We start from the raw sequence: 15,781 nt of genomic DNA on the forward strand, positions 1-15,781 counted from the left end.
AGATTTCAGAAGGGCATTTGATAATTTTCCCTAAGATATTCTTGTGGATGAGATGGGTAAATGTAGTATAGATAACTGAACAGTTAAGTTAGAAGTTGGAACTGATTCTAGATTATAAGAGTACCTATAAACTTAGGTCAAGCTAAAAGGAAGTCTCTTGAGGAATGCTGTTGATTTCTTTGCTTGACGCTATCAATGTATCAATGTGCTAGGTGAAAGCTGCAGGTTTATCAAGTTTGCACATGACAAAAAATTAAGAGAATTAGCTGATACAATGATAACAATTAGTACTCCTCCTCCCACCCCATCTTCCAAAAAAAAAAAAAAAAAAAAATCAAAACAAAACCAAAACACCCTCAACAAACTGGAATGATAGGTAGAAGCTAACAAGATGAAATTAAATTGGGGGAAAGTGCAGTGTCTTATGGGACAGACAAACTGTTTCATTGAAAGCAGTCTAATGGATTGATTATAAGTTCAAAATGAATTGTGTTATAATAAAAGTAGCTAATATGATTTTAATTTCTTCTAACCAGAGTCTAGTATTCAAATGAAATACACTTAAAGTAAAGTACACTTTACGCTGAATCATGATATTCTGTCTTAGGACACATAGTGAGTTCCACATTTTAGAAAGAAAATTAACAGACTGAAGCTTCTCAAAGAAGCAACTAGTAAATCAGGGAAACAAAACCTTGCTTTTTGAAGATTACATTAAACTATTAAGAGATATTAATCTAAAAAGAGATTAAAAGATTTATGGGAGCTGTCTAAAAATTATTAAAAGGTTGTTATGCATATTTAACATGTATTGGACTACCTGCCATCTAGGGGAGGGGATGGGAGGAAAGAGGGTAAAATTTGGAACAAAAGGTTTTGCAAGAGTCAATGTTGAAAAATTACCTATGCATAAGTTTTGTAAATAAAAAACTATAATAATAATAATTTTTTAAAAAGTTGTTTTGTAGAAGAGTAATAATGTTTTGCTTGAACAGAACTAAAACTAATGAGTAGAGGTTTAAAGTGAGACAGATTCTAACTCAAAATAAGATAAACTTCCCTGACAATTATTTCTGTCTAAAAATAGAACAGAATGTCTCAGGGGGGGAAGACATCTTCAGCACTAAAAGTCTTCAAAAGCCCAGGTTGTATATAATTAGATTTAGTTAAGATTATCAGATAAATTCATGATTTGGATAAGAATTTTGCCTAGATGTTATATGAATGAAGTCTCTTCTACCTCTGCCTATGAATCTGATTATCTTTCAAAATTTTACAGCTAAGGAAAATAAGAATTAATAAGACAAGTAATTTGTCCAATGTCACAAAAATGAATTAATGGCAAAGAAAACAATAGAAGTCAGATCTCCAGAGGTCTACTTACTCTACACCAAAATGCCTTTAAAATGACTGATTCATTTCCCACTCATCTCCCCTAGGTTTGTTTTGTATACTTCTGCTCCCTACTTTCCATAGTACTTTGAAGAAAAATAAAACAATTCTAGGTTTCCATTTATTCTACTTTGTTTTCTGATTTATTAAAATGATTAGTTCATTAAAGCAAAGGAAAAAATATAATTTGAAATGGATAAAATCACAGAATATGGAACTATTTATCAAATCTCAGCATAATGGAAAGAGGAGACAATGAAGTTTAAAGTAATGCATCTAAGTAGTATTTAGTACACTGGGTTATTAACAAACCTATGAGCTATATTAAAAAAACACGTTTTATCTGTATGCTCCCAAAGTGAAGTTGATAACTAAGAAGGCAATACTTTCTTCCCATATTTACCTATTAGGGTTTTAAACTCTGAGCTGGGCTGTATGGCTGGTGCTTTTGATGAAGTGCAATGTTTCCCAAGTATAGCAACAGAGCAGCTAGCATTTATAGAGTGCTTTACATTTTGTGAAGTCATTACAAATATTATTTCATTTGATTCTCACAAAATCCCTAGGAAAAAGTTGCTATTATTATTTTACAGATGAGGAAACTAGGGCAGAAAGAGGCTAAGTGATTTTCCTAGGGTCATGTAGCTAGTGAATGTCTAGAAAAGGCTTTGAACTCAGGTTTTTCTGACTCTAGATCTAGTCTGTCATATCCACAATTCCACCTACTATCTTTGCTAATTACAGCTTAAAATGGTGCAAAGATTAAAATATAAAATTTAAGTGCAGATATAAAATGTAACTTTAATTACAATGTAAGATTTTTTGAGTTAACATTGAGAAAGAACTCCCTGAGAGCTTACAAATGAGGAGGAAAATTTTACTCATATTTTACATTTTACTCATATTTTAATCCTCCACAGTATTTTTAGTAAAGTTCTTGAACAAATATGATAACTATGTATTCACATAAGTAGTGATCAATGAATAATACATGTTAAAGGAAATTAAAAATACATTTAATGAAGCTTCTGAAATTATATACAAAAAAGAAGGGAAGGATTGATTTGGAGATAACCAAGAGACACTATATGTTCCATTGCTATTCTACAATGTCAAAAAACATCTAGGAAAGCTACAAATGTATTGAGTAGTCACTATTTCCTCGCTATACCACATACCTTTTTATTCCCCCTGGTAAATTCATCATAGAAATGGACAAGAACTGCAAAGAATGAAAAGGTATGGAAGGATTGCAATTGGCATCACTGGGACACCCATACGAATATGATTAAAGATCTATTTGAGAATGGATTAAGAAGGAACCTCAGATATCATATCATTTAGTATAATCTCTTCCACTTACAAATGTTGGAAACTTAGAGAGATTAAATGGCTTACTTAGAGTAATAGAAGTAATTACATAATTATTTATCGGAAACTGGAACTTCTGACTCCAAATGTAAGATATTTTCCATTGCATTACGCCATCTCATTTTAATTTTTAATATGTATTTGATTTGGTCCCAATATAAAATATGGAGTTTAATAGAATTATCAATTTATATTTCCATAAATAATTAATCTTAAAGACAGCAATGGTCAAAAAAACACTGAAGTTATAAGACTGGGTTCATCTTAGCCTGGCTACTTTCATGACTTCCAATTTTCTCATCTGTCAAAAGAGAACAATAATGCAAGTACTGATACCTATGATATAGTGATGTTATGAAGATAAATGAAATAATTTTTAACCAAAAAGTATCTAATGATTATGATTTGGAATTATTATAACATATACTTAAGGTGAAAATCATTTGAAAAGTATTCTTGTTATTTAAATAAATCCTAAAGATTACAATTGAATGGATCCATTTCCTCTATTCCACTGACTTTGGTGATTCTATCTCATTTTTTTTCTTTTTCTTTTGATAATCTAGGATCTATGTTTATGTAGAATGTGAGTCCACATCCCCTAGAAACCTAAAATTTTCAGAGGTCTAGGCCTTATGCTGAGTGAGTCCAAAAAATCTGATATAATATGAGGATACGGACACTCATATCGACAGTAATGAAGTGTAATATAACTGACAAGAAAGGAGACAAGAAAAACAAAACAAAACAAAAACTGTAAGGCAGAAATAACAACTTAAATAAGCATAGAATTCAGGATATATTCATTACACAGGGGCAAAGTCTTTAGATCTCAGGAAATCAAAAGATAGTACAAAAACTCATGCTTACAATGGCACTAAATTATCAAGAAAATGTTGAATTACAAGTTTAAAAAACTAAGGAATCATGTTCCTTTTAAAAGTTTCATAAGCTAAAGACTGGCTTTTCTCTTCCCTTCATTTTGCCTCTCCTATTACTTTACCTCTCTTTTCTACATAGCTTTGGATTTCCTATATTTTCTTTTAAGAAGGTAAAAATGTATCAATACAAAAATGTATTCACAGAAACATCAAATCTATGTTTAATGTTCCTTTTTACTATTAATTTATAATATCTATTCTTTACAGACATTTTTACTAGACCATAACTAATACAAATATGATTTACATATGAGATCAAGAAAGTATTTACTGATAAATCTAGACAAGGAACTTTAGAACAGTGTCAAAAAAAAAATCTTCTTTTTCCTATAAATAATTCCAGGAATTTGAGAAAATAATATTTGGAAAAATTATATTCCCAGAAATTTTTTTAATAAGCAGAGTCAAGATATTTGCAAAATAATGAATTTTATATAAAGGAAAGCATAATCCCTTAGTTAAATAAAGTACCATATCCTAAATTCAGTAGTTTGAGATTTTCAAATTCTTTAAAATGTTATTTTCCCCACTAGATATCCTCAAATTATAACTTTTCAATGCATGTATGTATGTATAAATGTTTACTTATCATAAGGCACATAGGTATGTGCTATGTGATAAACATGCATTTGTGCATACATACATATATAATACCTGTGTATGTGTGTATGGACACACACACACACACACAAAAGACATTTCGGTTAATTTGACTAAATTTGACAAAAGGAATAAATTGAGTTTTGATGGTTTTCATCTATTTGTATATCAAGTAAACTGTGAAGTATTTTACAATCAGTGTCTTAAAATCCAGGAGAATTTATTTATATCATTAAATTTAAATTAATTAATAATAGTAACACCACTACTATAGGGAGTAGATTAAAAGTAAAAAAAAAAAAAAAAAAAAAAGAAACAACTGGCATATTCTATTAATGTCATTATGAACTAAACTTAACAATGTCCCCCACACTGCTACCCATAAAGAAAAGGAAGTCAAATTTTAAGAAATAAAAGAGCATAGGTGCACATAAAACGAATTGGGAAGTATTTACTGCATATGTTATCAGGAACATTTAAAACCATGGCTAAGCATCAAGATGGTCTCAGGAAACAACAGCCTTGTATTAGAAAATAACATTTTACATTACATTTTAATACATTTTAAATGTATTAGAAAATACATTTAACAAAAATATTTTTCTAGAAGTCCTTTCTACTTAAAATTTTCTTGCTACATAAGATCCAATAATTTCACTTCAAGCTCATAGCAAGATTATAATATTAACTATTAAAATGGTGAAATCTCAGTAGTAAGATGGTTCTTGATACTTAACTAGAGTTGTGTTCCAGCTCCATTTTTGATCTTTAGAAACTTGGAGTTGGAAAATTATGAATTATAGCTCTAAGACCTTGGAGATTCAGTGGAATTTCTGGAGTTACAATTTTGATATAGGACATTTCCCTACTAGTGAACACATCTAGAATTTCCCATAAGTTACAAAAATCTGAGGTTTAGAACTTCTGAATCTGACGACTAGAGATCTCCTAGCTAAATATATACACTTATGCCAGAATTATCTATTTCTTCTCAATCCTCTCCCTACCCCTTCCTCTTTTTTTTTCTCTCTGTCCTAATATTGATTTTTGAAAAATAAAAATTTAGTTCTCAATTCTTTCCTTCCTTCAATCCCCTTACTAAATCCAAAACTGGGAAGGTAAACAACAATACCCATTAAATATTTGAAAATTGTACAAAACATATTCCAAATTAGTCATGTTGTCAAAAAAAAAAAGAAAAATAAAACAAAATAAATAAATACATGTCTCAATTGGTGCTCAATATTTCATCAGATGTCTCTCTGGAAGGTTTTTCTGTAGTAAAGATATTTCTCCTACAGTTTAATCTTTTGGGTTTTTTTAAAAAAATTTAATCATTCTAATAAACATTTTTACCTGTAAAGGTCCATGTTGTGGCAAGTACATACTTCATTTTATAAAAGTACTGCTGATCCAAATCTACATCAAAATGATCAAGTCAAAAGTACCATAGACAAATGCATTTTTTTTATTTATTTAGCAATTTAGTAAGTATTTAGTAAGAAAAAAAAAAAAAGAAAAAGGCATTTCATATTCAAATATATCAAGTAAACTATCCCAAATTCAATTCAAATCTAATAAGTGAATATTCACAGGTTCTTATCTGAGAGGTAAATAAAGGACTGGGCCAGAGCTGCCTTTTCCCATAACTAACGACAATAAAAATATCATTTAATCAGACATTAGGTTATCTTATGTGTCAGATGTTATGATAATCATTTGCAAAAAAAGATGATAATTCCAACTTCTGTGTTAAATGTGATAAAGGACTGCAAACGAGGAAAATGTGGAGATGTGGACTATACAATATTACAATTAGATGAATTAAGAACAACAACAACAAAATCTAGAAATAATAGGGTTAAAAGAAGAACTAGAGATGATTCCATGTAAACTTATAAGGGGTTTCAATATTTGTACTTATTCCTATGCTGCTTTATATTTTTTATCAATAAATTGGATTAAAGCATAGCAAACAAAGATAGCACCCTTTTTGATTTCCCCAAATTGTTAATGTTGTCATTTCTACTGCCTATCAAAATAAATTTGTTTTTATTTTATATTTTTTCTATTTACTTTTTTATGAATATTTTGTGTCTCTCTCCTACATCCCAAGTACACTTAGGGGAAAACATTTTCTCACTGAATTTTCAAATGACACAAATCTGGGAGAATAGCTAACACATAGTTATGGTAGGCTAGAATACTGGACTTAGATTAAATATAAGATCTTAGATAAAAGAGTTTAAAACTCTACTTTAAAGCTCTACAAAAATATATATAGAATGTAACACTCTACTTCAAAAGATGAGGGGAAGCAATATAAGATCATTTCTCTAAAAAAAATCTGGGGTTATTTTATTTTATATAGAGTGCAAGTTCAATGTACGGCAAAAAGGTGAATACAATTTTGGGATGCAGTAAGAGGAGCATAGCTCAATCTCAAATGGGCCACATCTGGAATGTTTTCACTTCTGGGTGCTACTGTGTTAAATAGGATAAAAAATAAATTGTAAGGTGTCCAGAAGTGATGAAGTTTATGATCAAGATTGTGAAAGGTTTTGAGTTCATGCAGCAACTAGGGAAGTTAAAGATGGAAAAGAGAAATACTTGGCAGGGGAGCTTTGGAAGGCAGGAGATATATTTAGCTGTATGACACTAAAAAAATCACTTGATCTGTTTCCTCATCTGTAAAATAGGGATAATAATAGCACCTACCAATAATAATTTAACTCCAAAGGTTGTTGTAAAACTAAAATGAGATATTTATACAGCACTTAGCAAACTTTATTATATAAATGGTAGCTAGTATTTTAAATGGAAATTAGAGTTGGAAGTCCAAAGGTAGTAGGATTCCCATCAATGGAGGACTTCAAGGAAAAGCTAGATGATTGCTTAATGAATATGTTTTACATGTGATTTTTTTCAAGGATGCTTTGCTTTGCTAATATTTTTTCAATTTTGAAAATCTAATTTGGTTGGGCTATACAATAGCAGAGTAAGATAGATCTGAAACTAGTGAAAGCTCTGGACCTAATGAATAATGAGGAATGGTCCTTGGCAGATTGTTTTAAGGATTTATGGTTGGCCATGTGTTTTTTCATATTTCTGGTGAAGAAAAGCTTCATACATAAGTAGATAATGGGCCAGTCAAGGAGGTCATGGGTTAATACTAAAGAGATGCTTTCAAATAAAATATGAATAACCACTTTCTGGTACATTATTAGTAGATTCTTTTTCAGAGACAAGTTGAACTAGATGGTCTCTGAATTCTTTTCCAATTCTGAGGCTTTTCAATTGATGCTTATAGAATTGGGATCATAGACAAATGGATTAAGCTAATTAGTATTCATTACACTTATATAAGTAAGAGGCCTTCAGTGAATACTTCAAATAATAGAATTTTAGAGCTGATAAAGTATTTGAGATTAATATAGTCAAATATTTTAATTTTACAATAGGAGAAACAGAGACCAACAACAATTCCTGTACTCACCGAGTTTAAGTGACTTATGTAATGCAAATCTGTTAACAGAATTCAGCTTTCAGTTTTTCTGAATATTAAGGGCTATTTCTTCTATACCACGTTCATGTTGAGATATAGAAAGAGAAACTTATTGACATGATACCTCTCACTAAGTGAACAAAGCTTACTGGAAATGAAATTTTTGTTGATACTTGTGAAAATAAGTCTAACACTGTTCACCTTGTAGTTTTAGCAGGAAAAACCTTCTTTTTAGTTGTTATATTTTGTTGAATGTGACAAAACCTAACATTAATAGTATGTGGCAAGTAAGAATAGTACTTCAAAAACTTCACTTTTTAGCAAATTAAGAGATTCTCTTATTTGAAAAGATTCAGAAAGCACCAACCTCCCCTGAGTCTAAAAATAAAATCTGAAATGTTCACCCATGTTTTTACAGGAGGGGTTTAAATTATTTTACAAAAATGACAAAACATAGCTGTACAATAAGGTCTCCTGTATGCATAAGATGAATAAGAGAGACAATATGTTTTCCCAAAGTGTAACTTCAAAATGCAATTGTTCAACAAACAGTAAAAGTAACAACATTATAGACTTTCTAAATTATAATGAGAGAAATCAGTACACATGCTCATGGGAAATCTGAACACTTGAAAATGTCTTTACAGCAATAGGGTAGCATCTAGGAACAAGTCTATATGAGTACATTTTTGAAATCTGCCTTCCAAAATTTGTATGGTTTCAATGTCAAAGCTGTGACAATTTATTACTTGATATAATTATATTTTAATTTCTGGTTCATATAACATTTCAATAAAACTCAAAAATATACTAAAAAATACTCCCACCTTCTTGTCAGCTTGCTTTTGTATGTTGTCTTTTCCCATTAAATTTTAAGCTTTTCAAGGAAAGGAACAATATTTCTCTTATTTGTACTTCCTCTTCTTTCACTCACCCAAAAGAAAAAAGACCTGTTTTCTAAAAAATCCTATTTTAGTTATTATAGGAGAACTGACCACTGGGCAATGCAGGAGCATCTGAAGTACTTTCACCTTCTATAGAGAAACTTTGTCACAAGAGGTTAGATGGCCAAAGAATGGGGCCAGCTGGCAGACATGCAGTATGTCCTTGCCATACTTCTCACTGGTAAGCATAATAGCGAAAAGAGACAGTCAGGTCTACATCAGGGAAATTTCATTTTGGAAAACCTGAATAAAAAAGTAGTGCTTTTTATAACACCCCAGAGGCTTATTTGGATCTTATTTGTAATCTTCAAAAAACCACTTAAGATAGGGGTTATTAACTTTTGGGGGGCAATACTGGAACTCTTTTGGCAGTCTGGTGAAACTTTCTGAACCTTTCTCAGAATGTTTTTTTTTAAAATAATAATGGAAGGTAAAGATAAATTTCAGTTACAGGTTATTGAAAATAAGCAATTTTTTCTCATCTACAATCATGGACCCCTAAAATCTATTCACAGTCTTTTAAGAACCTCTGATTTAAAGATACCAAGTAAGTTACCTTGATTCATCAACAACCATTAAATCTTTCTTCTTCTTTAAATATTCTAGCTAATGCTATCCCACATCTTATATGAAATGTGTAACACTTCATTTCTGAGGTCTTTTCTATTTCTTAATTTTCCCAGAACATATTATACTCCCATCCAAAATTAGGATCACAACTGTAAAGCTGGTAGGGCTTTTGGAGGTCATAAATTCCAAATTCCTTCAGTGTACAGATGAAGAACCTTGATGCTAAGAAAGGTACAGAAAGATTAAGTGATTTTCCCATGCTTTTGAAGCTAGTGAGGTGGGATTTGAACTAAGGCTTTTCATGAGTCCACGTCCAAAGCCCCACTATCCAGCACACTAATTCTGCACATGTGCATACTAGGTCTCTGCATATTTACTTCTGTACTCCAAGTACGATATGAGTTGTTGAGGGCAGGTATTGTTTCACTTTACTTTGTCTTCCCATTGTCTAGTACAGTAACAGGTGTTTATTAAATTGAATTTTTCTACTTTCTTCCATGATCTCTTCAGTATTAAATATTCTTGTTAAAGTCATACTTTCTTTGCTAACCAATCATGCAAGTTTCTTGTGGAGATCTACTGAAAACTATTTGTTCCTTATCACTTCAGATACTAAGTAATATGTTTTGTTGTCCCTGACCGGTTCTCCCACTTCTGATATCATACATGAGTTAAGATTGGAAATAGGATTTGTCTCTAATTTCTATATAAAGATTAGACTACCATAAGAGAGTAAATTACCTTATTATGTAGGAGAGAAGGAGAACCCAGCAAGTCTATGATTCAATAGAAAGAAAGGCAGAGAACTCAGTCAATGGACCCTGTCCAAGGGAATTCTCTTTAGTAGACACTGCCCTCCTCATGCATTTAATTCAGACCACCATAACACCAAGGATGACCAAGATTTTATGTATCCTTTGCCATCACTCTGAATATTCCAGCCAACAAAAGCCTCAAATTAAGCCTTATACTTCCATTTGAATGAGCAAAATGTATCATAACATTATAGCCAGGCTGGTTCTTTCAGAAACATCTAAAGGGAAACATCTTACCTAGGCATTTCTTAAATACTCCATTAAGAGGCAGCCAAATAACCTTAATGGAGAATTAGGAAGACTTGAATTCAAATCCAGCCTCAGACACTTAATGCTCACTAGTTGTGTGTCCCTGAGCAAGTCGCTTAAACCCAATTGCCTTTCAGCTAAAAAAAAGCCAAACAAACAAAAACATGCTTCATAAGGGAATTTATCCAGTCTTTTGGGGGAATTTCTTTTAGATCTCTTCATACTGTTGGAATACTATTATCTGCTGCCCTGGTTAGCCTTTACTCTTGCTTCATGATTATCCCATGTCTTTTTTTGTTATACATGTCTCTTTATACCCTTTGTCCTACATAATTCACTGTGGATAACATTTTATTGCCGACTCCAACTCATGAATTTTTTCTTGTTCTTTGGTTGACTACAACTTTAATTACTTAAAAGACCAAGGAATTCTATGATTTATAACCAAACAGTAACATTGGAAAAATATTGCTATTTTTTGAAAAGGGACTTTTTCAACAGAGAAGTCTGAAACTGTTAAACAAACAATACAATTTTTGAAAAGCAATCTAGTTCATAATCCTAATCTTATTCAGGTCTGGGCCCAGTTCTCTATCTATTAACACTGTATGTCAAAAAAAAAAAAAAAAAAAAAGTGAGAGCTGGAATAACAATTTAAAACAGTATCTGTGATTTTGCCCAACCTTCTAAAAGGGTATGAGTGGAATAAGCATAAAATGGGACCATGAATCAGTAGTTGTCTTGGTTTCCACATGCCTCTCCCAGTACAAGCATACTATCATACTGAATATGACTCTAGAATCTTTTTCATGATGCCCACAAAAAGTCCTATACAGCTTAAGTTGGTGGAGCTAATGAGAAAAATATCTTTAGCTGACTTTTCCAGAACCCCTGATCAGCTCCAGAAAGCCTTTGTTGTGTTTCTACTGACTTCCTTATAATCTTTCTTCATGCTCAAGGTGAAGTAGGAATAAACAGTAATATGGTGGTTTTATCACTCTAATATGTAATCTCTAATATAATCACAATTATACATGGGGCACTATCAAACATATTTTTCCCTAATTAGTTTTCCTGCTAGGTAATCACTTGCTCCTGATCTGCTACATAATCATTTTCATTGTGTGGTAATGGTATTTGGCACTTGTCCTTCTGGTGCCAACTGCCTCATTTCTTGAGGAAAGAATTCATCATGTACAGGTGTGAAGTTTCTGTATAGATTAGAAGTTATTCCTTACTTCTCAACCCTGATTGTCAAAATGTTTTTGTTTCTCTGTCTAATTTTCTACTGAGTATCACCAAATATTAAAACATAAGTTCACTTAACTTAGAAGGGCTTGTTAAATTAGTTGTAGAATTACTTTATCGGTTCATTTTCAGCAGATGTTGGTAGGTTAAAAACAATTAGTTTTACGGTGATTTTTACAGTTTTTATAGTTTTACAGTTCTTTTTGTTGTTAATGCTTCCCATAACTGCAGCATTACAAAATAATCACAGCAAATGTCCTGCAAAACAGTGTTACTGCTCCACTTTGGATACATGATAAAAGTTAACTCCACTAACTTTTTTAAAAGTACATACAGTTTCCCTGAGTACAAAGTAAACAAGGTTTCTAAGGTTGCTAAAGAGTTACCTACATAGGTAACTAGCATAATTAAAAATAAATAAGTTTGGTTTTGGTTTTGAGTTTTTATTTTTCCCCTAGAGTTTTACTTTCGGTTTCTTTCCTTTTTTAAAAATCTAAAATACAATTATTTATACATTTAAGTAGCCTGTCTAATCTGAGGCATTAAGTGAGAAGATAAAAAGAAAAGGAAAGGGGAAGAGTAGAAAGAAGGAACAAGGAAGGAAGAAATGAGTGCAGGCATCTAGTGTACTTATTAAGTAAGAAAACAGTAGGCAGGGGATTGTTGCTAAAGCAGAAAGCCTAGGCTTGGCTTTACCAGGTTCACCAACATGTTGCTTTCCTATGGCCTATTGAGCTGGTAATCTGTGGTAATCAATTTGGAAATTTCCTGAGTGATCCAGTGACTTCAACAAAGTTATCATGAATAGATGACTTGACTTTCCAAAGGAAAAAGTCTACCAATAGCCTGGTCTGATTTTGGAAGACCCAGATGGTGAGCGATCACTTTCCTAGAGTTTTTTTAGCATTTAGCATTAGTAGGAGCTATTGCTGAAAGTGAAATTCAGGAACATTTTGCATTTGTCAAAGGTGGCTATTAAATGAACTTCTGGGTAGGATTACTGCCATGTTGTTTATGCTTCTTATGATGATATAAAATTTAAATGGTAGCCCTTAAACATTCCCTGTAAGGAAATGAGCTTTGGAAGATGATCCCAGATCACCTAGCTTGGAGAAAGAAGTCATAAACAAAGTCCATTTATAGAGGAATTCAGAATAGGACAGTACGGCAACAAAAATTGGGTGACTAGTTTTTCCACTAACTCTTTTTATGAATTTCCAAGAAGAAGCTTCTAAGTCATTCTTTTTTGGCTGAGACTTATTTTTTTCTTCTGGTTTTATTTATAATTGGAGTATCATAATTTATATGATCTAAATCTTCCAGTAATATGATTATTCCTTGGTTATCGGATCAGAATCTCACGTGAGATTAATACTTAAAAGTATCCTAATAACTATGTGATCTTAACATGCTGAGTTTTCTTTATTTTTTTCAAGATTAGGGCAAAAATGAAAAAATAAACAAACAATAAATAAATACAACTCAAATTGTTCAGTCCTTGTAAGACTAAGACATAGGTTCCCATCTACTTGGGGGATAGAGTAGGGATGGGAAGAGAAAGAATAATCACTTGGGACAAAAAAAAAAAAAAAAAAAGAGCCAATTAAGTCCATAAGTTTTAAAAAACAAGGATTTTAGCTCCTTGAGTTTTGATACTGGCAAAAAATTTCTACAGGTTAGCCTATGCATCAGCATTTAAGAATGACAACTCTGTACTACATTTCTACCCATGGTGTACTTTAAACTCAATCTGAATTCTACTCTATAACCTTAAACAACTGTTATTTCTGACACTTGTGTTGAGGAAAGCCCAGGATAAGAGAAGATATTATTGAAGAAAAATCAAGGAGGGATATATCATTAAAGAGAAAGTAGTATTAGGAGGCTAAGAAAGCAAAAACCTATGACTATCTTAGCCAGTGAAAAATGTCTGAGAAGGATAATCTAGGACCAAAGGATGTCAGTTTCAGAAAGATGGGATTTCTTGGGAAATGAATGGATGCCCATCAATTGGAGAATGGTTGGGTAAATTGTGGTATATGAATGTTATGGAATATTACTGTTCTGTAAGAAATGACGAGCAGGATGAATACAGAGAGGCTTGGAGAGATTTACATGAACTGATGCTAAGTGAAATAAGCAGAACTAGGAGATCATTATATACCTCAACAACGATACTGTATGAGGATGTATTCTGATGGAAGTGGATTTCTTCGACAAAGAGCTCTAACTCAGAATATTAGGGAGGGAGGTCATTAGCATTTGGGGAGATCAGGCAAAGTTTGTGTTGGTCCTTGAAAGAAGTAAAAGACCTTTTGAAGCAGAGAAGGGCTGAGATGCATTCAAGGCATGTGAAATAAACTAATCTTAAAGGTTTAGAAACAAGGAGACAAGAGAACTACATGTAAGAAATAGAAGGTCAGTTTGGCTGGACCACATAGAGTGAGGGGAAAGAAATTACATGGAATGAAGCTAGAAGACAATATATCAAGGTCTTTAAAAACTCAACAGGAGAATTTCAATTTTATCCCACAGGCAATAGGGAACAAAAGGAATTTTACTGAGTAGAGGACTAATACGGTTAGAATTGAGCCAAAGGAAATCACTGGGCAGGAGATTGAGAATGGAAAAAAATGTAGGAGACAGAAAACAAAAAGAAACCCAGTTCAATAAAAACCAGCAAAAGATGGCAAGAACATGAATGAAGGAGTTAGTTGTGCAAGAGGAGATAAGGGGAGCAGATGTATCTAGTTTTATCACTCTGGTTTCATTTTAAGATAGAAATGATTCATGAATTACTATATTCTGAGACCCACTGAATGTGGAAATTGATCTTAGAGATGATCTTGTTCACTCCTGTTTTAGAGATAAACTGAAGTTCAAGTGTAAAATGGACTTGCCCATTATATATATGCACTTTTAAGTTTCTTACTCCAAAAGATGATAAAAATGAAGAACAGAAAAATGATTTATCCAAGGTCCCAAAGAAGCAAGTGGCAGAGTTGTAGTTCACAGAGCACCTAAAGAGCCACAGAACATAGAATTTTACATGATCTAGATCTTGAAAAACTAAAATCCTGAAAAGATAAAGGAATGTGAACAAACTGTTATTTTGAGCAGCCCAGTGATGGCATTTATATTAGTCCTTCTCCCTGCCTATGATTTTACTTTTCAACAAGATTTAGGATAAAAAAGAAAAAAAAAAGTTGAATTTAAAAGTATGTTTTGGTTAAGGAGTCACATTAATAAACAACAACAAAAAAAATATGATTTAAAATGTTAAAGCATGAATTATTACATTTTTCATCCTTCCTATAGAAAAGCTTGAAAGAATATAGAGGCAATTATTTGGACATCTGTGTATTTGTTTTTTAAGTTTTAATAACCTTAAATATGTGATAAAATTACCAACTTCACCGTTTCCCACAAGTTTTACTTTTACACTACGAATAAATTATACTATTTCTTTATGTGGCAAACTATTTGGTATATGATTTTTTCAAAAGTGGTCTATAAGATAGATCCCTACTTGATTCACAGCTCTGTATCATTTTTACACTTTTAAAAATCAATCACATCTGACTCATTTGTATCATCATAGCTTGAAAACTCTACTTTGTTGGCTTTGTGTAGGAACATATAAATTATGTTTATAATAAAGTGCAGGAACATATAAATTATTTAGGTCAGGTGGAAAACAGTAATTATTTTGGCAGGAAGAAAAATGACAACAAAATTTGAGTGTGAAAAAGCAAAATTAAAACCTTTGAAGCAAAAATGGTAAGATAGTTTCAAAGTTATAAAAATAGGCCAGTATAAAGTATTAAAAATAGTTATTTGTCTTTAAAGAAGAAAGCTTAATTAATTTAGTTAATTCATTATAGCTTGCAGAAAACATCTACATTGAAATTTAATCTTTTAAGAAGTATAAGAATGTATAGTGTATCATCTAAGTGTCTTACAAAGCCTTAATTATTGATTTTTAAATTCTATTCCATGCTCTTTTATATTATAGTCAAAATTTAATTTTAAAAATATTTAGATTTAAAAATAAAGAGAAAGTAGGGATTTTCTTAAAATAAATTGGGAAGAAAAATAATAATTTGCCCCTTAAAGAACTCAGAATGCCATGATTCATTTTCCAGT

The 15,781-nt window shown here is 31.6% G+C and overlaps 1 protein-coding gene across 15 annotated transcripts in view; it reads right to left on the minus strand.

Annotated features, from left to right (window-relative positions):
- CEP170 (centrosomal protein 170) overlaps positions 1-15,781 on the minus strand; it is a 174,279-nt gene that overhangs the window by 52,015 nt on the left and 106,483 nt on the right. The window lies entirely within an intron of this gene.

This window comes from Sarcophilus harrisii, chromosome 4 (assembly GCF_902635505.1).
Source record: "Sarcophilus harrisii chromosome 4, mSarHar1.11, whole genome shotgun sequence".
Classification (NCBI taxonomy): Eukaryota; Metazoa; Chordata; class Mammalia; order Dasyuromorphia; family Dasyuridae; genus Sarcophilus; species Sarcophilus harrisii.